Source organism: Carassius auratus, chromosome 25, assembly GCF_003368295.1.
Source record: "Carassius auratus strain Wakin chromosome 25, ASM336829v1, whole genome shotgun sequence".
Taxonomy (NCBI): Eukaryota; Metazoa; Chordata; class Actinopteri; order Cypriniformes; family Cyprinidae; genus Carassius; species Carassius auratus.
Window position 1 is genome coordinate 4,079,502 of NC_039267.1, and position 23,395 is coordinate 4,102,896.

At 36.0% G+C, this 23,395-nt stretch overlaps 1 protein-coding gene across 1 annotated transcript in view; it reads left to right on the forward strand.

Annotated features, from left to right (window-relative positions):
- The window catches only part of kcnq1.2 (potassium voltage-gated channel, KQT-like subfamily, member 1.2), a 137,764-nt gene that overhangs the window by 112,866 nt on the left and 1,503 nt on the right, over positions 1–23,395 (forward strand). The gene's annotated exons all lie outside the window — the stretch shown is intronic.

A 23,395-nucleotide genomic window follows, 5' to 3' on the forward strand; every position in this document is an offset into this window, starting at 1 on the left:
TTAATGAGGCCATTGTTCATCACAAATGAATCTCCACCTCACCTTTGTCACTGATCCAACCGGTTATTATTATTGTACTGTATGTCCCAACGACTGAACGACAATTCAACAGCATCACAGACCTGTCACATGCTACGATTTACAAGCTTCAGCAATGGAGGAATGTTTCAAATCAGCATGGCACACGCATAGCAACACCCTGACAACCACAAATCAAAGGTTTAGTTCGTTTAAACACTACTTTATTGTCAGTGAGAAATTTATGATCATTCCTTGGTTCCATTCATTTAAAAATGCTAGGATGTTCTGGCTGGTTTTTAGGGTGTTGGGTGGTTGCTAGAATCTTTTTTATGTGTCTATTAGGGTGTTCTTGGTGGTTGTTAGGGTGTCTGGGGTAATTGTTAGGTTTTTTCGTGTGATTGTTAGGGTGTTGTGGGTGGTTGCTATGGTGTTCTTGCTTGTTGTAAGGGTGTAGGTTGGTTTCTATTGAGTTTAGCGGCCAGTTTCTAGGGGGTTTGGTTGGCTGCTAGAGTGTTGTTAGGTGGTTGTTAGGGTTTTCTGTGTAGTTGCAATGGTTTGGGTGGTTTTATGGTGGTGCTGTGGTTGCTAGGTGTTTTGAATAGTTGCTAGGGTGTTAGGTGGTTGCTAGGTTGAATGGGCAGTGATTAGGGTGTTCTATATAGTTGCTAGGGTGTTTCGGGTGGCTGCTTAGGAGTTTGGGTGGTTGTTAGGGTTTTCTAGGTGGTTGCTACAGTGTTATGGGGTGTTTTTAGGGTTGTTTGGGTGGTTGATAGGGTTATCTAGGCACTTGTTAGGGTGTTGGGTGTTTTTTAGGGCTGTTGGGGTGTTCCATTGGCTGTTAGGGTATTGGGTGGTTGCTAGCATTTTCTAGGAGGATGCTACAGTGTTATGGGTCTTTTTAGGGTTGTTTAGATGGTTTCTAGGGTGATCTGGGCACTTGTCAGGGTGTTGGGTGGTTTTTGGACTATTCGGGTAGTTGTTGGGGTGTTCCATTGGCTGTTAGGGTTCTGGGTGGTTGTAAGCATTTTCTAGGTGGTTGCTACAGTGTTATGGGTCTTTTTAGGGTTGTTTAGATGGTTTCTATGATGATCTGGGCACTTGTCAGGGTGTTGGTTGGTTGTTAGGGTGTTCCATTGGCTGTTAGGGTTTTGGGTGGTTGTAAGCATTTTGTAGGTGGTTGCTACAGTGTTATGAATGGTTTTAGGATTGTTTGGATGATTGCTAGGGTGTTCTAGGCACTTGTTAGGGTGTTGGGTGGTTTTTAGGACTATTAGGGTGGTTGTTGGGGTGTTCCATTAGCTGTTAGGGTTTTGGGTGGTTGTAAGCATTTTGTATGTGGTTGCTACAGTGTTATGGGTCTTTTTAGGGTTGTTTAGATGGTTTCTAGGGTGATCTGGGCACTTGTCAGGGTGTTGGGTGGTTTTTAGGACTATTGGGTTGGTTGTTGGGGTGTTCCATTGGCTGTTAGGGTTTTGGATGGTTGTAAGCATTTTGTATGTGGTTGCTACAGTGTTATGAATGGTTTTAGGATTGTTTGGATGATTGCTAGGGTGTTTCTAGGCACTTGTTAGGGTGTTGGGTGGTTGCTAGGGAGTTTAGGTGGCTGTTAGGGTTTTGGGTAGTTGTTAGGGTGATTTAGGTGCTTGTGAGTTTGTTCTGGATACTCGCTAGGGTTCGTGGGTGGTTAATGTGGTGATGCTGTGTTCTTTAGGTGTTTTGGTTAGTTTCTAGGTTGCTGGGTGGTTCTTAGGAATTATGGGTAGTTGCGTGGGTGTTCCAGGTGGTTGCAAAAGAGTTTGAGTGGTTGATAGGGTTTTTATAGTTTGTTGCTAGGGTGTTCTTGGTAGTTGCTAGGTGGTTGATAGACCCAACTCTACCAATTGTTGTTCAAACCCCCAGCTCTAAGCATAAGTTATGGTTAACCGTCATGACCAGCTGCACTGCAGTACTATTCAATTGTGTTCAGATTTACTGTGACAGCGGTCCAGAGTGGGAGGCTTCGGCCTGGACCCACATCCGTCTGTCAGATAATGGTCTGAAGGAGGGCCTGACTCCCCCCACCATCCCATTTGTGCTGTATTTTCAACAGTTTGCTGTTTTGTTTAAAAAGCAGCCTGACGCTTATCGCTATGAAAATAAACCTGCTTCATATACATCAACAGGCCCTCGCTCTCGCTCCCGCTCTCCCTCCTCGAAGATTTGACCTTCGCTACCATTTAATTTGACAAAACCATCTCAGAGTTCGTCCATGAAGCAGGGGTGTGTAATATCAACAAAGAAAGGTATCTCTATATTTATTTGAGCTAATGAAAACTAAGTGATATATTGCTGTGTGTGTATTCATGCTGAACATTAGCTGATTTAGGCCTGTCATTGATAAATAAATGACACTAAAACTGCCAGTAGGTGGGGTCAAGTTTTGTCTTAATCAGTGATTCATTAAATCATTAATTCAATCGATGAATAATCAAACAGATGAATTCAGGGATTAAACACTGCAGTGCTGCTATGAAATGCACAAATGTCCCGCTCTGGCTTTGTTTGGATCTATTTTCACTGGCAAAAAAAAACAAACAAACAAAAAAAACAGACAATATTGTCTAAAATTAAACTCACTCAATAGTACCAGTAGGTTGCAACAAGTCTTAATGAGTAATTCATTTAATAATTTGTTCAAACTATATGTTAAAAAGTTTTTAAATGAATCAAGTCTTTATGAATGAATCATTGACTCAAGTGATTCATTCAAAAACAGATTCTTTCTGACAGCTCTGTGATGCGCAAATGTTTTGCTATAGCTTTGTTTGGATCTATTTTCGTTGGCGAAATAGTAAAAAAAAAAAAAATTTTTTCTAAAATGATACTCTCAATGTTAACTTGTTTGTTGAATTGTTGTATAAAATACAACATTTGCGATCGTGCTATTGCGCCGATATTCGGGAAAACAGCACTCTTACTTAAATATATCATTTCTCATAAATAATACAGAGATTTTCTTTTTTTTTGCTTTAATAACTTGAAATATATGGACTTCATCACACAGTGAATGCAAGATGTGTTATTGGTTGTTTTTTGCAATGTGAGTGACCTTCTCCATAATGTCAGCTCACACATTATTGTTAAATCAACAATTATTTTATTAATCGTAGACAATAATATCACACAAGAACATGAGCAAAACTCCAACGGAAACCCAAAGGCCGTTTTGTGGCACGGGAAGCGGTGAGGCACGTGCCTCTGGAGGCAGCTGTTGCTTTTGGACGCCCTCTGTGTCGGAGTCTGGTCGGGGCAGAATCGGATGGATCTGGAGCCGGCTGGAATAGTGCTGCTGTTTTCCTGGGGAAGGTTTGCACAGCTGTGGGAAGTGATCCCTCCCCGGTGAGCCTGGCGGTCTCGTTGGCCCTCAGAAACCGGCTCCAAACATCACAGAAGAAGAGAGAGTCGCTGCCACTGTCCATCTGTCCTGATGCCCTGAGAAAACAGACTTGAAAGCCAGGCCTTCTGATGCGCCGTATTTATTTCGTTCAGCTGATAGAGATGTTATTTATGTCTCTCTGAAGCGGGTGGAGGGTCTGCACAGCTACTGTTGTAGCGCTGGCCTCCTCTCTGCAGCACATGTGCAGGTTTTCTCTCAGAGAGGCAGCTGGGGATGGTCTGGCTTCGTGATGTTTGCCAAAATGAGGACTAACGAGCCATCAGCAGACATCCATCATGCTGTTTGAACAAATCCCCTCTGGTTTACAATATTCCCAAACTGAAGTTTGCACTCTTTCTGAGGAAAACATGAGCGCAAAACTCACTGTCAACTCACTGACACAGTGGGAGGTAGTCAGAGCACTATGTGATTAAGTTTAAGTCTGAATTTTAAAGTGTAAAGTTCAAATTTAATTTTTATGTTTTATTATTTGACTTTATTTTTAATTTGTCTTTTTTATACTTAATTATTCTATAGAATAATTATTATTATTTAAATTCATTTTTATTAATTATTATTTTTGTTTATTTTTATTTATTTTTATTTTAAATAATTTAAATAATTTAGAATAATGAAATAACATAATTATTACTTTTATTAATTTGCAATTATTTTAAATTATTACAATTATATATAAATATATATATACACAAAGAATATTTACTTTAAAATATTATTATACTTTTGTTTTATTTTATTTAGGTTGTCTGATAGCAATCACATATGCACTATGCAGTAGTAGTTTTACTGTGTAATGCAGACTATAAAAGGGGGAAGGGGGCATTACTGTTTCTGAATCTAATACTCTTATGAACTATGGTATTGCTATATTAGTATAAATTAAACTTAAATTTCATTTAGTCATTAGTGCATTTCTGAACTGTACTGACTTGTAAAACTGTGCAATGCAACTACATAAAACTTGAATTTGAATAGTAATCGTTTTAATCATGTGCATTTAAGTGACAGCATACTAAGTAATAAAACTTGTAATAACAATATATTTTAATTGAAACTATTTTAAATATAATTTATCAAATTTAACTAATCTTAATAATTTAGCTTGTAATGTTAGGTATCATATGTGTGCGTGTGTTCTATCATTTATTATGTCTACATTATTTTACATAATATAAACATGCACACGTTATATTGTACTATTTAACTTTTCCAGGCTGTTTTGAATGCACTAAACTGGTTTTCGTGCTTCCAAACGTTGCAGCATCTGTGAAACGGATTATCAGTGTGTGAAACCAATAGGAAGAGGGCAACTCTCGCTCTCTCTCTTCCCTCTTTTCTTTTCGAGCTCGTTATTGTCTGCCAGCGCTCACCAGATGTGCAAGTCCACTATATTGTGCCACATAAGATGCATACTTAGCATTTTGCAAGCAGCACTGATGACTTTGCAAGCTGTGAACGCCTGGAAGAAGGAAAGTGGTTCTGTCTATGGGTTCCCCAGGTGTGCGGTTCCTCAGGGACTCGGCAGACCTGTATGCTTTCAGCAGACTTCATCTCAGATGTTCTCGTCATTTGTCTTTTGTCTTTATAGAGTTTTTTCAGACCCTATTCTTAGCCAGACTTCTGACTTACGGCGTAAATCCTGCTCCACATTGCAGCTTATTATGAAGCTGTTGATGGCAAAGTCAGACTTTGACGTGGCTCCAGTCTGCCCTGACTCTCTTTAATTAAACCCCTGATGTTAAAGGCTCGTGGAAAACCCCACATGAAAAAACACACTCATAAACTCAGTATTCATATATGTACTTCACACGGACCAGGTGATGGATGCACACATGATAACAAAACAACGCTGTTATCGCCTTCTGTTCATTTCATACAGGAACATGTAAATAACAGGGAAGAGCGGGAGATGGAAATGTGTCTCTTAAAGTAGTAGCTCACATGAAAATGAAAATTCTGCCATAATTTATGCCATTTTTATTAGGGATGTCCCGATCAGGTTTTTTTTTTTTTTTTTTGATTTTCAGTATTTACAGATACCGAGTCCCGATACGATACTTCTATAATAAATAAAAATAATAATAAAGAGCGAAAAAAACAGATCCAGGATGTTCAATAAATTTCATTTTGAAATATATTCAAATAGAAAAGAGCTATTTTTAATAGGCTAGTAAAAATAGTTCAAAATTGTACTTGTGTTTTGCTGTACTTTAGATCAAATGAATGCAGGCTTGGTGAACAGAAGAGACTTCTTTAAAGGGGGGGGGGGGGGTGAAATGCTCATTTTCACTCAATATCCTGTTAATCTTGAGTACCTATAGAGTAGTACTGCATCCTTCATAACTCCAAAAAGTCTTTAGTTTTATTATATTCATAAGAGAAAGATAGTCTGTACCGATTTTTCCCGGAAAAACACGAGCGTCTGGAGGCGTGACGTGTGGGCGGAGCTAAAGAATCACGAGCGCCAGTAGGCTTTTGCGTTGAGAGCGTTTGGAAGCTGTGACATTACGTGAGGACAAAACCAACCAAAACAAACCATGGCTTACAGTCAGATTCAGCCGTTTATTTATGATCCAGAATCAGATCCCGAGGCTGAAACTGAACGAGAGCAGCATCAGCAACGACTCGCTCCGAGCGGGGCTCGAACCCGGGTCTCCGATGGCAGGGGGATGCACTAACAAGGAGGCAGAGATATTTGAAGCAGTTTTACTCACCGCCTGCGGTTCCAACACACGATCGTGACCCTTTTTCGTTGGGATTGCATCATCCTTAAGAAATAAACGATACGCAAATCCGTCATCAAACTGGGCCTTGTTTGTAAAACAAGCATCTTCGAAATGCAGGGAACAAACACAAACACTTGCACAACTCCGTTGATGCTTTGTAAAAATAAACTCCATCCACTGGTCCCTTAATGCTGTTAATCTGTAATCTGTGCAGGGTTGTCTTGCCCTGGCAACCAAAAACACACTCCATTTGGCGACGCTCTCGCTCTGATCAGTGAAGTCTGTTGTGCTGTCAGTGCTCTGCTATACGGGAGCGCGCGCTCTTCCGGCAGAAGTGCCTCAGGACCCATATAAGGAAATTCCGCTCCATCTAACGTCACACAGACCCATACTCGAAAAAAACTTTCCGAAACTTGTGACAAACGGGAAGGAGTATTTTGGGACCAAAAATACTCCTTCAAACGTACAACTTAATTTTTGAAACTTTGTCCATGTTTAGCATGGGAATCCAACTCTTTAACAGTGTAAAAAACTCAGTATGCATGAAATAGCATTTCACCCCCCCTTTAAACAACATTAACAAGATTACTGTTCAAAAACTTCTGACTGGTAATATAGGCAATTTAAATTTTTCTCTAATTTCTAGCTTTTAATTGGCTTAGAAATCTATAACTGCTGGACGATAACAAATAATAATGAATTGTTTCTATACAACAAACACTGTTTATCACATAATAAGGCGGAATAGTCTCTATACTGTAATAAATGCTGTCAATCAGCACTGCATTATTCACATACTTTATTTATCACCTGCTGTATATGACTTAAAAAAAACACATATTGTCGTAATCTTATATTAATGTCTTCGTGTTTCCAAAAGATTCTGTTTTCTGTGAAAACAACTGTTTTGATACAGCAATAGCTGGACGCTTTTGTCCATATTAGGAATTACCTGGAATGACTTTCTGTGCGAGAGCGCCCTCTGGTGTCGAGGATGAATGAAACACACACTGCAGGAGTTTTTAGCGCTCCGTGATGTTCCTTATTCTGGGTCCGAATAAAACACCAGATCATGCGCAGGCTATCCTGTCTCTTTGAGTTTAAATCTATATTTATTCACACCTTTATTATATATAACTGGATGGGCCAGTTAAAATAGTTAGTTAGAAGGGTTAATTCACATAATAATCAAAATTATGTTATTAATAACGCACCCTCATGTCGTTCCAAACCCGTGAGATCTCCGTTTATCTTCAGAACACAGTTTAAGATATTTTTGATTTAGTCTGAGAGCTCTCAGTCCCTCCATTGAAGCTGTGTGTACGGTATACTGTCCATGTCCAGAAAGGTAAGAAAAACATCACCAAAGTAGTCCATGTGACATCAGAGGGTCAGTTAGAATATTTTGAAGCATCGAAAATACATTTTGGTCCAAAAATAGCAAAAACGACGACTTTATTCAGCATTGTCTTCTCTTTCATGTCTGTTGTGAGCCCGTTCACTGCAGTGTAGTGATATCCGGAATCATTCGATGTAACCAGATCTTCTTGAACCAGTTCACCAAATCGAACTGAATCTATTTTGCTATTTTTGGACCAAAATGTATTTTCGATGCTTCAAAATATTCTAACTGACCCTCTGATGTCACATGGACTACTTTGGTGATGTTTTTCTTACCTTTCTGGACATGGAAAAAAATCACTCACTACTCATAGGCCTAGGCCAAAATGGGTGGGCCTGGACCTAAAATGGGGGGGCCCAATGATAGCACCGCGGCTTTTGTTTAAAATACGGCATTTATTAGCGAAAAGTGTTCATGTTTATCATTTAAAATAAAACAGCACTTTAAAAAGCACTCTAAAAACCATTTCCAAGGTCTTTCCTGATAATTTATGATCGGACTATCGCCTATAATCTTATTAATATGATACTTTCATGCTGTCATGATGATTTTTGTTTAAAACATGTTCATATTTAATAATTTATAGCATGCCTCTATGAAGGAAATATCACCTACATTCTACTTTCACGATACTTTAATTTAAAACAACAGGACAAGGAATAAATGAAAGTCTTTCATTTTTAATGAACTGTCCCTTTAAGTACCATCTGTTGTGCTCTCCCTGTATGTAACTGAGTGCTTGTTAATTCTGAAAGCTCTTTTTGTGCTTGTTTTTTTTTTTTTTTTTACCAGTCTTGCCCGGGCTGGTTTGAGTGATTCTAGATTGTACCGTCCAAGTGTTTCAAATAAAAGACATGTGGCAATTATGCATGTTAATCCATCATAAGACATCAGATAATGATACATTTATGTATCTTAATACGCTTGTGCCTTGATATTAAATGGTAAGCATCATTGGCAAGGAAGTTCCTGTGTAGATATGCCACTCTAAACATCAGATGGCAGCTCTGCCGTGTTGAGATCCGTTCAGTCAGGCTCTGTTTGTTTTTGTGTTTGGATTGCGATCTCTCCGGGCTCATAGTTGTTCTTCCATATGTTTGCTTGTCTCCATGTGATGCTGTCAGATCTATTTACACAACTCCCTTCTGTTTGACTTCTATTCTCAGACCGGAATAAATGTCCATTTTTAGGCACTTCTTGTTTAGACGCTTGAGTATCCTTTTTTGACATTCCAGGACCTCAACACAAGATGTGGGGTCAAACAGGCAATTCATTTCCATTTTTATGTCTTTTTATTCAGTTGGATTCCATTACATTTCTTTACTTTTTATCTAGTCCACTCCAATTCAATCCATTCTATAATTCTGTTATTTTCATTTCCATTCCATTTCAAACATTCCATTCTCATCAGTCTCATTACAGTTTATCTTATTTATTCCAAGCTATGCGAGTTTTAATTGTGTAGAAAAAAGACACTCCTGTGCTCTGATTGGACGGAATCTTGCCACATCGATTCATGGTTCTCATTGATTATTGAGTTTTCATTGGTTGAAAATGGCCCTGCTGTGCTGTGATTGGACGGAGTGTTGTCTCACAGACTTGGCTGTTTCAAAACCCCACAAAATAGAGCTTTGTTTGCACAATAAACCTCAGGAGACATTAGACGGTGCCACCCGTCCATAAACACTCCTGTTGTATATACACATGGCCCCAAATGTCTGAGACCACATTGAAAATCTGGATTTGTTTTTATTTTCAACATGAAAATGCAATGTTTTGGAATTGTAAATAATGTCTGACAAAAAGTTGATACAAAATGAATAAGAGATGCTCACTATATCTAAGTGACCAAGCAAATAATAAGTATCTTTTTTTTCGTTGAAGGTCAAGATGAATTTTAGATCATCCCTAATAATACTGAAGAATGGGTTAAGTTCATGTCTACATCACAGATAATGAAAATTATTGTTTTGAATTAGAAAATAATGCATTATTTTAAAGCATTTTTCACTAGTTGTCTCAGAGTTTGGGCGCATATATACAGTTATTGTTTATTATTAATCAAATTAATGCTTTTTAGTTTGCACTGGTGCCTTAAATTGATTAAAAGCGACAATAAAGAGTTTTATAATGTTACAAAAGATTCCTGTTTCAAATAAATACTGAAAAAAATAAATAATAATGTATCAAGGTCTTCACAAAAATACGAAGCAGCACAACAGTTTTTTTAAATATTGATATAATATGCAAATCAGCATATTACAATGATTTCTGAAGATCATGTGACACTGGACACTAGAGTAATAATGCTGAAATTCAGCTGCACATCATAGAAATAAATTACATTAACAAAATATTACAGTAGAAAACTGTTCTTTTAAATTGTATTGTAATAATATTAAACAATATTACTGCTTTTCAAATAAATACAGCCTTGTTGAGCATAAGTACTGACTCAAACCTAGTGTATAACTGTATTTCTACTGTTTCGATGTCAAATTTATTTAATCATTTATTTTCCCACCATGGTTTGTGCACTCAAAACAGTCCTAATTTAGCAGCTAATGACCATTTTCCTGATATTTTCCAGGTATTTATATCTAGACCATCTTAATTCACCAAACCCTAGCCGCACGAACAAGATCTTCATTTTATGTCTTGTTATTTTATTCTCCATCATGAGATTCCAGTTCGCCGTGGGACGTCCCATCCGACACACGCCCCGTCCCTGAGACCCACCGGAGCGTCCCGCTCTTCCACAGCCATCCAAAATAGAAACCTCTGAATTCTCCCTTGAATGCGGTACCTGTATTTATTTCCTCGTGACTCTATTTCTGTCGCAGTGAGTCAACAGGCACCGGTGCTAAAAGAGGCCTGTGATTCGCCTCTGACTGTGTTCTTTCAGAGCTGAAGGGGAGGGAAGGTTAGTGTTTACCCACAATCTAAAAATACCAGGCTGGACCTAGATTGGAAATGGACAAAGAGGGACGGAAGAAGGGAGTGTCATGCTGAGCAGGAAGGCTTTGTTAGTAGCTTTAATGTCACCTGTGTTGCCCTGTCAGTGCATTCGCTGAGAGCAACGTGACAGAGGTCATGTTGAAGTTTACACTCTTTTAAACTGCCTTTATTACTTCATTAACTTCCGTAATGTAATGTATTTCTGAAAAGAAAAAAAAAAATATTCAGTAGGACTCAAGTACAGAATCTGCATTATTATGAATCCATTGTCTTTAAATAATTACAGTACCATAAAAAATATGGCAATGCTCAATAAGAAATGCATTTATTGAGAATAATCAGTGGAATAAAATGTGGATAAAAACATATACACTGCTGTAAGTCTTTATAATGTTTTTAGAGAAGTCTCTTCTGCTCATTTATTTGATTAAAAATACAGTAAAATAACTGGATGGGCCATAACTTTTTTCTCTTGCATTATATTTTAAAATGCAATTTATTTCTGTGATCAAATCTGTATTTTCAGCATCATTACGGCAGTCTTCAGTGTCACATGATCTTTATAAACCATTATAATATGCTGATTTGCTGATCAGGAAACATGTCTGATTATTAGAAATATTGAAAACAGTTTTGCTGCTTCATATTTTTGTGGAAACCGTGATGCATTTTATTTTCCAGGATTCTTTGGTGAGTAGAAAGTTCAAAAGTGCATGTCTTTACTGTCACTTTTGATTAATTTAATGCACCTTTGCTGGATAAACATATTGATTTCTCCCCAAAAAGTAATCACAAAATACTTACCCCAAAATCAACAGTTTATATTTATGAGTTACAATTATTGCCAGAATGATGACTAATTTTTTGCATGTATGTTAATAACTATTTTCTTAAAGCAGATTAAAGTTGTGATTAAATCAAAATAACCCCCTTTTTCAATATATGGTAATTGTATTATTCAGAAAAAGCAAATATTTATTTGCTTGATTCACAATCTTTAATAAAAATAAAAAAAATACATAATTTGTCCTGCCCTATGTTTTTTTGCCTGTTTAATTTGATTTACATTAAACAAATAAACATTTATTGGAATAAATGTAAAATATTAAAAACTTAAAAAAAAAAATATTTAAGCTTGTTTGCAAAACAGCACTAAACTTTTCATTAAACTTACATAAACTTAGTAAAATAACTCAAATTTAAATGAAAAAGAAAAAAAAGAAAAAGAAAAATAATAATAAAAAATAACAAAACACAACAAAATGAATAAAACTTTAACTTAGATTCAAATGAGAGCAGAAAAGTCCAAATAAAATTCTAAACATTGATGTTAAGACTGAGGTGTTTCTAGATGAATTCATTCGATGTTTATGGACTCGTGTGAATGGCCTCAATGCAGTTCATTGAGAGAAGCTGACAGGAAGGCGTCAGGATGTAAATAAATAAGAAGAAAGGATGAACCCGTGAGAGAAAGCAGCGCTGAAATGTGAAACTCAATCACCTCTGGTCAGGTTTCATTCATCTGCATTCTGTTCTCATGCCACACTATCCACACTTACAGTATGGCAGCTCATCTTCATCTTTTCCCATGACATATTTAAATAATCCGCTCCCAGAGTGACATCACAGAGCCTGACGGAGGCTAGTGGATCATTTCCACCTGCAGGGATCTCAGAGAGAAGTACAGTGTGAATGAAAGGAAACGCAGCATTCAGGGGACTGTTTGTGATCTCAAGATGAAATAGTTTCATGTTTCTGACAGTTATCGGCAGGGAAGTTCCCTACATTCAAAGAAAGGAGGAATCTGAATTCCAGCTTTGTGACTTATACATCACGATGGTATCATATAGAAAGGTTTACCATTATCCTGACCTTTATGGGTTCATTTATATCATACAAGTTGTATTGGTTTTTATGCACTAACTTCACATTCTCTTCTGCTCACCTAGGCTGCATCTGTTTGATCCGAAATCCAGCAAAAACAATAATATTGTGAAATATTATTAGAAAGAGTAGCCCAGAATAAGCCCATTTCTGACACAGAATAAACAAAATCAAGCTAAATGTGAATTTTCAAAAAGTTCTGACTAATTTATCATTTAGAATTTTTTTTGCAATAAATAAACTCAGATGATTCAGGATTGTAAGATTAAAAGGCATAATTACTTATTATTATTATTATGTGACAGAGACAAAAAATTATAATTGTGAGATGTAAACTCCAATTCTGAGTGTGGGAAACAATGTAAATTTTGAAATATAAACTCAGTTTATAATTAGAAAAAAACTAAGAATTTTGTCATATAAACAGAATTCTGAGGAAAAAAAATAGAATTTTGAAATATAAAGTCAGAATTCTGAAACAGTCCGAAATATAAAACGAAAACTCAGTTCTGAGAGAAAAAAGTCAGAATAAATTTTTTTTTAAAGAATTTTTAAACATAAACCCAGAATTCTGAGAAAAACATTTCAAAAGTTTTAAACATAAACGTCAGAATTTTGTAATCAGAATTATGAACATTTTTGAAATATAAAACCAGAATTCTGGGGGGAAATGCTAAAATTTTAATTATAAACTCAGTTCAGATGGGAAAAAAGACAGACTTTTGTGATATAAATGAAATTCTGAGACAAAAATTGAATTTTGAAATATATACTCAGAAATTATGAGATATAGTCAAAAATATCAAATATAAAATCAGTTTTGAGGGAAAAAATTTTTGGAATTTTGAAATGTAAACCCAGAATTCTAAGAAAAAAAATAAACATTACGAGAAATAAGGTCTAAATTCTGAGATTAAGAAGTCCCAATTGCCTTTTTATTATTATTATTATGATTATTATTTAATTCTGTGGCAGAAACAGGCTTCCCTAGTTTACTATATGAATGTTTTAAAACATCATTTATTTCTGTGGTGCACAGCTGTATTTTCAGCATCATTCCTCCAGTCTTCAGTGTCACACTATCCTTCGGATGTCATTCTAATATACTGATTTTCTGCTCAAGAAACTTTTTCGGTTATTATCAGTGTTGAAAACAGTTGTGCTGCTGAATATTTTTTTTGGAAACGGTGATACATTTTATTTCTCAGGATTCTTTGACGAACAGAAAGTTCTAAAGAACCACATTTACTTGAAGTAGAAATTATTTGCAGCATTATAAATGTCTCTACTGTCATTTTTGATCAATCAAATGCATCTTTGCTGAGTTAAATGATAAAGTTTTGTGTCGACATTTATTAAAATGTACATTAAGCTGACTACATGCTCTTGTTAGCTCATGTTAGCTCCTCAGTTTGACATCTTGAGAAAAGATCGGATGAGGTTCACGTTGGTCATGACTGGAATCCTGAAATACTGCATTCATACGCATTCGATTTTCCGTTCACATGATGATGGGCACCTTGTCACACGCGGCTCGACTTCTGCCAGCCGTTTCTCAGCTGTCAGACACCTGCACAAACAGGGTCCTACAGTAACTGAGTTTCCTTTTGCTCTGTCTGGGTCTTGTAGTTGATGAGTCTGTGGGACTGTGGTGTCAGGGACCGGTATTTGATGATCATCACTGCTGCCCTGGACGGATATGGAGGTGCTGCTGGCTCTCTGTTGGACAGTTGTGGTAATTAGAGAGTGTTGCTTTAATAAAGACTTCACAGAAGGTTTAATTGAGTAGCTGGGTGGGTGGAAGGCGGAGTCGAGTGTGTGGGTGTGGTTTAACAGCTGTCACTCCATAAAGAAACAAGTGTTCAGTCAACAAGCCACCACAGGAACTAAATACTGCATCTGTCCACACACACTCACGTTTATGTGACACTTGTGCTCATGCGTGTGTGTGTGTGTGTGTGTGTGTGTGAGACAGAGAGAGTGAGGAAATTGCTTTTTTTGGCCTTTAGTGAATGAATCAGTCTCACAAAGCTTCAGAAATTAGTACTTCACAAGAAGAAAATATATATTTGTATTTCTTTATTTATATTTTATGAAGTATAAATAGCTAAAAAAAAAAAAAATTCATGATAACATAATAAAAAACATGATTTTTAGTAAGAGGTTTTGCATGTTTGCCCCTAAATTATAATAACACTATATGTTTCAAAATAAATATATAAATATACATCATGTTCATATTAATTTTTTTCATATTCATCTTAATATAAAGTATCTAACATTTTATATTTTATAAGATTATTTTGATAGATAGATAGAAGATTGATGGTGAATATGTGCTTAATTGTCATGAACAAGTATTGCAAAAAAAAAATAAAAATAAATTGTACTCTTCCTTAAAAAGGATGCAAAATAGTTAGATATTTACATTTTCTATAATGCATATAATTTCATACAAAATATTACATTTTCATAAATTTCATAAATTACCCATCTTTCCAGTTGAAAGCTTGCATGCGCACAATAGTGTGCAGATCTGGCTTCATCTTTATCTCACCATGTGGACACGTTTCAGAGGTGACTGTGTAAATAAAGCAGTGTTTCAGAGGCCAGAAACACACACACACCCACACACACACACCTTCGCCTCATACAGAGTGTGTGAAAGGGGGTCTGTGACCACGCCTGCCCTCGGCCTCCATCAGGGACCATTAAAGAGACGCTCAGCTGTCTGTCTGCACAAATGTTTAAAGGGCCAACTGGCCCCATGTTTACTGGCCCCTTTAAACAGACCCTAAGATCCTTTCAGATGACGTTAATCAACTACAAACTGAGAAGAATCTAAAGACTGAAATATGTCAACATAGAAGGAGGATTTACTGGGGGATATTTTAGACCAGGAGAAGCAGCTCTGTTTTGTTGCCATCGAAAATCTTTTTGTGGGACGGAGAGCGTGGAGAAACGTTCAGCCAAATGTGACAGAGAATCAGGCCAAGTTCAATTTACTCTCGTCATTTTGAACCATTTTTATTGCAGGTCACTGCTATAAAACTTCAACTGAATATATTCTGCTTGATATAAGCACTTTATTTTTTATGCTGCGCTTTTAGGTTCAGTTTGCGGTTAACTATATTTCAATATTTATTGTGGTTTTTAAAGACTTTGTGTTTTTCTTGTATGACTATTGGTGCTTCAATCATGATGAAATATATACAATTGTTGTTTTTAATGAAACATCCGAAATTCATTTCATAGTCTCACTCATGTTGTTCCAAATCTGAACTGTAAAAAAGTATTTTACAATTTGTAAAGTGAAACAAAGGAAATACTTCTTTGTTCTATTTTACTTAAACATTTTGACGTATCATTATAATTATTTATGAAATGTATTAGCTATTAAATCGCTGTATGACCGTCGTGCATCCATGAGACACTAATAAAGATATTTTGCATAATGTTCATGCTGCTCTTTTCCATATAAATTAAATGGTTACCAATGAGTGCCAAAATTTAAAGTAAATAAAAGGACGATAACCACAATAAATAGGATTCTGTGCTATGATGAAATAAAAAAATAAAAAAATAATACTTAAAAAAAATTTAAGAGTAGTTTTTACTGAAAATCACAGCAAACAATGATTCTTGTGTTTTGTAAATGAATGTAATGCAAATTTTTTTTAGTCTTCCAAATCTAATTTTGTTCACCAGATTATATATCTAATTCTAAAATTAATTTAGTTTTTGTTTGTGCAATATTGTATTTTTGGTGAAAACGGTCACCCTCCCATCTTCTGATTGTTTTGACTCTGTCGGTCCTTTGTGCAGCCGGGCGTCTGATGTACGGTAGAGCGAGGGGTCTGAGCTGTCCTGCGAGTGTGTGAGTGAGAGGTGTGTGTTCTGCAGGAGACTGTCACTCCTCATGAGTGAAACGGAGAAACAAAAGCAGCTTTGAGAGATTAAGCTGCGCCGCGGCCCCCAGGAACGCTTCTGGCCGCCGTGTAGCGGCACGTGGCAAAGACCTTGATACTTATCATGTGCGTCAGGTGCTGCTGACACACTTCCTGCTCTAGAAAACAGGCCTCCCTCCTTTCTTCATTCTTTCATTCTTTGACCTTCTTTTGTTCAGGGACGAGGCCAAAAACTTATGAAATTTGCCACATTTATTAGTGAGGGTGTCATGGTGCCCTGCTTTATAGGTTTATAAGACTTATGGATTCATAAGTAAATCTATGTATCTATCTATCTAAACACTGTAAAAAATGACTGTGATTTTAACGGTAAAAACTGTGAAAATGCTGCAGTATAAAACTGTTAAATGGTTAACGGTAATTTCTTGTAAACTTTACAGGGAAAACCCGTAAACTTAAGTTCCCAAAATTGTTTGAATTTGATGTTTTTTTCTTTGAAATAACTATGTTTCTTCTTATTTTTTCTGATCTGTTATGTTTACATGGATTGTATGTTACATCTTATTATTTAAAAGCTGCTTGCGATGGGCTTTGTTTCATCACATCGTGACTTTCTCATCACCACCTGCTTTTGGTGGTTACTAATGTATTATAAAGGCACAAAACAGATTTCAGTACCTTAATAAGTTGGTATATTAATAATATATCAGTTAAATTACGGTATTATCCTGTAAATTTAAGGTAAAACCGCTAAACCTAAAACGGTGTTACCGTATTTTTTATGGTATAAAACCGTTAAACCAAAAATGGTATTACCATATTTTTTTACAGTATAATTCTGGCAACCACAGCTGCCGGTTTTTTTACCATATATTTTATGGAATATATTTTTTACAGTGTATCTATCTATCTTTCTATCTATGTATCTATCTATCAAGAACATTTAGTCTTTATTTGAAAATGACATTTAAATTAAATTCTCAAAATGTTAAATATTTTAAATTTTACCTGTAATTTGAACAGAATGCTTGATTCGCAGAAACCCATTGAATATGTGTATGAATATGCTGAAAGGACAGATGAAGTGCATGCACTCGGGGGTGTTTAGTGATGTCAGGTGTGTAGTCTGGGGTCCCTGCATGTGTTGGGGACAGCTGTCCTCGTATCACATGTCTTCACACCCCTCCATACAGGCAGAAAACATGTCCATGTCTGAGCAGCCGTCAAAAGCCCAAAGATACACACATCCAGAATTGAAAATACTTCATCTGAACTGACTTGTGACAGTTAGTAGTAAAGTTCAGTGTGTGCATCGGCCTGGAGTCTGTCATCGTGATGGAAATTCAGCTTTATAAAAATGTAAAACCTAAAGTGTAGTTAAGCACACAATCTTTCTGCACACATTTAACATCCGACCAGAACAGGTTGACTCGTGTGAAGTGCTGAATGTGAGTTTTAGTGACCTGAGCGAGTGCACAGAAACGCCCTTTACCCAAGATGAATGAGTCTGTTTAAGCTTGGCACATACAGTATGTTCTTTGTGCTTGAAAAAGAAAAAAAAACACAGACTGTAGAGAGAGAGAAACAGAGAGAGGGAGAGAGAGGGAGAGAGAGAGGGAGGGGGAGAGAGAGTAATGTTGTAGGATAGTTGAAGGCAGTGAAAGAAGTGAAAAAAGATAAATGAAACAAGTAAAGCACAGGGATTTGGTTAAATCAACATTGAAAGTGGGAAGGAAAGAAAAAAAAGAAAGAAAGAAAGAAAGAAAATAAAAAAAACATAAACTAACAAACAAATTAATAAAAGGAACAAAAAAGATAGATAGATAGATAGATAGATAGATAGATAGATAGATAGATAGATAGATAGATAGATAGACAGACAGACAGACAGACAGACAGATAGATAGAAGACAGACAGACAGACAGACAGACAAACTGCCAGACATAAATACAGACAGAAATACAGACAAACAGACAGACAGAAATACAGACAGATAGACAGACAGACAGAAATACAGACAGACAGAAAGACAGACAGACAGAAATACAGATAAACAGACTGACAGACAGACAGAAAGACAAACAGACAGACAGACAGATAGAAATACAGACAGAAATACAGACAGAAATACAGACAGAAAGACAGACAGAAATACAGACAGACAGAAAGACAGACAGACAGACAGAAATACAGATAGACAGACAGAAAGACAGACAGAAATACAGACAGACAGACAGACAGACAGAAAGACAGACAGAAATACAGACAGACAGACAGACAGACAGACAGAAAGACAAACAGACAGACAGAAAGACAGAAATACAGACAGAAATACAGACAGAAAGACAAACAGACAGACAGAAAGACAGAAATACAGACAGAAATACAGACAGATAGACAGACAGAAATACAGACAAACAGACAGAAAGACAAACAGACAGAAATACAGACAGAAAGACAGACAGACAGACAGAAATACAGACAGACAGACAGACAGTCAGAAAGACAAACAGACAGACAGAAATACAGACAGATAGATAGACAGACAGACAGAAATACAGACAGACAGACAGACAGAAATACAGACAGACAGACAGAAAGACAAACAGACAGAAATACAGACAGAAAGACAGACAGAAATACAGACAGACAGAAAGACAGACAGACAGACAGAAATACAGATAGACAGACAGAAAGACAGACAGAAATACAGACAGACAGACAGACAGACAGAAAGACAGACAGAAATACAGACAGACAGACAGACAGACAGACAGAAAGACAAACAGACAGACAGAAAGACAGAAATACAGACAGAAATACAGACAGAAAGACAAACAGACAGACAGAAAGACAGAAATACAGACAGAAATACAGACAGATAGACAGACAGAAATACAGACAAACAGACAGAAAGACAAACAGACAGAAATACAGACAGAAAGACAGACAGACAGACAGAAATACAGACAGACAGACAGACAGTCAGAAAGACAAACAGACAGACAGAAATACAGACAGATAGATAGACAGACAGACAGAAATACAGACAGACAGACAGACAGAAATACAGACAGACAGACAGAAAGACAAACAGACAGACAGAAATACAGACAGAAATACAGACAGAAAGACAAACAGACAGACAGAAAGACAGAAATACAGACAGAAATACAGACAGATAGACAGACAGAAATACAGACAAACAGACAGAAAGACAAACAGACAGAAATACAGACAGAAAGACAGACAGACAGACAGAAATACAGACAGACAGACAGACAGTCAGAAAGACAAACAGACAGACAGAAATACAGACAGATAGATAGACAGACAGACAGACAGAAATACAGACAGACAGACAGACAGAAAGACAAACAGACAGACAGAAATACAGACAGATAGACAAACAGACAGACAGAAATACAGACAGATAGACAGACAGACAGACAGACAGAAATACAGACAGACAGACAGACAGAAAGACAAACAGACAGACAGAAATACAGACAGAAAGACAGAAATACAGACAGACAGACAGACAGAAATACAGACAGACAGACAGAAATACAGACAGACAGACAGACAGAAAGACAAACAGACAGACAGAAATACAGACAGAAAGACAGACAGACAGACAGACAGAAAGACAAACAGACAGACAGAAATACAGACAGACAGACAGAAAGACAAACAGACAGACAGAAATACAGACAGACAGACAGACAGAAAGATAGACAGATAGATAGATTACCAACTAAAAATGGACACCAGGTGCAAGACGCCTCAGAAATCTTGTCATGAATGACCTCAGTCCAGGCATGTAACAGACATCTTTTAGTGTCTTGTGAATAAAACAGCTGCTTTGAGGCTCCTACACAGTTTCTCTTGGTCGCTAACAGTTTCTTCAGGCATTTTTGCAATATTAAGCTCTGGCTACACTCCAGCCTCCAGGCTGACATGTGAAGACGCGGCAGAAACAAGCCAACGCTTCATCAGCGGCTCAACAACCCCGGAGCTCTTATCAGCACAACGAATGACAGAGCTCAGGGAGATTCAACTCTTCTTTCTGGGGAGATGATTACTTTCATTATTATTACTTTATCATTTCATCTTCAGGAGAAGAAAATCCAGTTGGCAAACTATTAACTACTATTTAGCTGAGGAAAATGCAATGTAGCATTGCAACAGTGGATCGTCTGCAGTGAATAGATGTCGTCAGAATGAGAGTCCAAACAGCTGATAAAAACATCACAATAATCCACAGCACTCCAGTCCATCAGTTAATGACGTGAAGTGAAAAGCTGCGAGTTTGTAAGAAACAGATCAAAAAGTCAACAAAAAAGTCAAAAGTCAACATCAAAATCCTCCCACATACACTACCAGTCAAACGTTTTTGAACAGTCAGATGTTTAATGTTTTATAAAGAAGTCTCTTCTGCTCACAAAGCCTGCATTTTTTTGATCCAAAGTACACAAAAGCAACAAAATACTCAAATATTTTTACTATATGTAATTTATTCCTTTGATTTCAAAACTCATTTATTATTATTATTAAGTTGTAAAAAGCCGTGTAGAATATATATATATATATATATATATTTTTTTTTTTCAGATTTCTTGATGAATAGAAAGTATATCTAAAAAATCTTTGGTAACATCATCACTTTTGAACCATTTAAAGCATCCTTGCTAAATAAAAGTATTAATTTATATTATTTCTTTCCCCAAAAAATAAATAAATTATCCTGGCTAATAATGTTACTAAAGCTTTTTTTTTTTTCAGATAAATGGTGATCTTTGGATCTTTTCTTGAGCAGTAAATCATCATATTAGAATGATTTCTGTAGATCATGTGACATTGAAGACTGGAGGAATGATGCTGAAAATACAGCTGTGCATCACAGAAATAAATTAAATCTTAAAATATATTCAAATAGAAAGCAGCTATTTTAAATAGTAAAAATGTTTCAAAATATTACTACTTTTGCTGTATTTGGATCAAATAAATGCAGGCTTGTTGAGCATAAGAGACTTCTTTAAGATATGTTAAATATCTTACATGTTCAAAATCTTTTGACTGGTAGTGTACTTGTTTAGAGAGCTTTGTACTCTCTTGGCTTGCAAATGGTGTTTTTTCTCCTGATTCAGATAAGACAACTTTTTCCCTCAAGGAAGCATATTACAGATTACAGATTCATATTTTGTCCAGAAGCAATGGTTTGAAGTTAAAAACGTCTTAATGAAGTAGTTTTTTAACTGATGCACTGGAGTGTTGTGGATTATTGTGATGTTTTTATCAACTGTTTGGACTCTCATTCTGACGGCACCCATTCACTTCCATTGCTGAGCAAGTCACGGAATCCTACATTTCTCCAAATCTGATGAAAACTCAAACTCATCTGCATGACCTGAGGGTGGGCACATTTTCAACAAATTCTCATTTTTTGGATGACCTATTCATTTAATAACTAATTAATAGTTTAGATGACTCCTTTTCTGCACTTGAAACGTCAGTTTTGCTGGAGAAAACAAGCACCTTTGTTGTTTGTTCTTGCTTCCACTGGTGGTGATTTGGCTGTAAAACATCAAGCCCACGTCCCGTTCTCAGAGCAGTTTATCAAACACTAAAGTTTGCGAGGTGAATCTGCAGTCCAAGCACAATTTCTGTGGCTGTTTTAGAGTTGTTTTTCCTGGGGTCTCCACGGGTCAACGTGCTCCGGCTCCACAGACCAGAGGAATTCCTAATCTGAGCGCAGCGCCTCGCTTGGGAATGCAGATAATGCCGTAGATTATCAATGACATGTTTATGGTTCAGATTTATATTTCCCCTCTAACAGGCAGTGAATGCTCCTTCTCTTTATGAAACTATATTTATGTGTGCTCGCAGTGAAACGGCGCACTGTTGAGCACAGACCTTCTCGTGGCTTGTGTTGGCGTTTCAGGTTACTGACGGCCTGCTTTTGTTTTGTGTGTGTGCTAGACAGTTAAATGATGACTAGCGAGGGCTCATAAACTGGGTATTTTAAGTAGCCATCTGAAATGAATGACCCATTCTGAAAGAAAAACACACATGCATGAAGAGTTGTTTCTGAGAATTTGTATTAATGTCACAATATTGTTTGATGTGTGCTGTTCTTGTCACCTATGTTCTGAGCTTTTCGCAAAATGCATTTGATTTTGCATTTTCAAGTATTTAATTAAATATACTTAAAGCATCCTGACTGGGTGAATTTTATGAAGCACGTCCAGGTCATATTTCACCCCAAAATGGGTCATAAGAGAAAATGCTCTTAAAGCTCTCAATTGATCTCTGTCGCTTTAAGTTAGTGTTAGATGATTGTAAAAGTCAAAGTAAGAAATAATATGAAAGTAATGAAAATCATATCAAGTATCTAATATAAGAATGAATGAATGAATAAACAATAATGTGCAAATACAATGAATACATAAGAAAATATTTTGCATTAAGACCATTAAAACAATTTGCATTTTAATGCAATTATTATAGTAAACTAAAACTATTTAAAAATAAATTGAATTAAAAATGTAAAACTGAAATGTCCTTACTTGAAATAAAATACACTTTAACTGATGTAAAAATGTTACTTATTTTATTCCAGCAAGTTACCAGAGCAACATTTCACATTTTCATTTAGTTTAACTTGATGCATTAAAATAACTTAAACTAAAACTGAAATAAAATTTAATAAAAACAAAATAAACATTTTATTTCAGTTATAGGTTTGTGTGTGTGTTTTTTTTAACATATACAATTATTAAACAACAACTAAATTATTATTATTATTATATATATATATATATATATATATATATAGATAGATAGATAGATAGATAGATAGATAGATAGATAGATATAGATATATATATATACTAAAGTATAAATAATTATGTAAAATTCAAATGAAAACATAAAATATTATTTATTTAGTTAATTCAAAAAGATATATTATAAAGTGTATACATCAATATAGTAATCGTTGCATTATTATTATTTAATATTACAATAATAAAAAAGTAATGGCAAATGTCAATGCAA